This window comes from Trypanosoma theileri (assembly GCF_002087225.1).
Source record: "Trypanosoma theileri isolate Edinburgh chromosome Unknown TM35_Tth_18_V1, whole genome shotgun sequence".
Taxonomy (NCBI): domain Eukaryota; phylum Euglenozoa; class Kinetoplastea; order Trypanosomatida; family Trypanosomatidae; genus Trypanosoma; species Trypanosoma theileri.
Genome location: NW_021639860.1, coordinates 369,679 through 370,780, shown reverse-complemented (window position 1 = coordinate 370,780; position 1,102 = coordinate 369,679).

Below are 1,102 nucleotides of genomic sequence, written 5' to 3'. Positions count from 1 at the left end.
ATATATATATATATATATATATTGTAATTTGGGGAAAAGAAATATATACACTGAAAACGGAAGATTTTTTAAGGAATGAAAACGAAACTGAGAGTAAAAGGCAAAAGTACAAAAAAAAAAAAAAAAACATGAGAAGGAAGAAGTATGTTAAAACGAAAAAAATAAGTGTTTGTTTGTTTGTTTGTTTTTTTCCTGGAAATGATTGGGGGAAAAGACTGTTTGTATACAGTTGCACTTTTTCTTCTGGATACACTGAGAGTTTACTTGGTTTTTGATCTTTCTTTGTTTTCCGTGTTTTTTGTTGTTGTTGTTGTCTTTTGTTTTAATTGAGTTGTGTCAATATCCCTGTTATTATTATTATTATTATTACTGATATTGGTATTATTATTATCATTATTATTATTATATTATTTTGCATAGGCAAGTATTTATTGCTGGCAGAAAACGCTTGTTGCGATTGCTGTTTCTTGTACTGTGTAATATAATCTGATAAGAAATCGTAAAACGTGAAGATTGTTTTTCTTTTTTTTTTTCTTTGATAAGTAGAAGAAAAAGACCTCTTTTTTTTTCTTTCCTTTTTTTTTTTTTCTTTTTATGTATGTTTGTGTCTATCTATCTATGTGTGTGTCTCTTCCTTTATGTGGCACATGTTAGGTAATCATACTATTTAATTATGTTTGCATATATATCTGCATGAACAGAAAGCGAAAGAAAAGAAAAAGAGAGAAAGAAAAGAAAAGATAAAGAGGGGGAAAAAAAAGACTCCGTGAAAAACGGGAGTAGATGCAAAAAGAAAAAAGGCAAAGTCAATCAATACTATTTAGAGAAAGAATGAATTTCTCTCTCTTGTCTTAGTATTCCAATTTTTTTTTCTTTTTTTACTTTTTTTTATGTGGGGAATGGGAAAGGGTTTGAAAACGAGTCATAAATGAAGAAAACAAATATGAAAAAAAGAAAGCAATACAGTAAAACGGAAAAAAAAAGGAAAAAAAAAATGCATAAATCAGGTACGTCGTTTTATATTCACGCGTACCTATTCTATTTTATCCAGCTGAAACAGGTAATGATGTATATATATATATATATATATATATATATATAT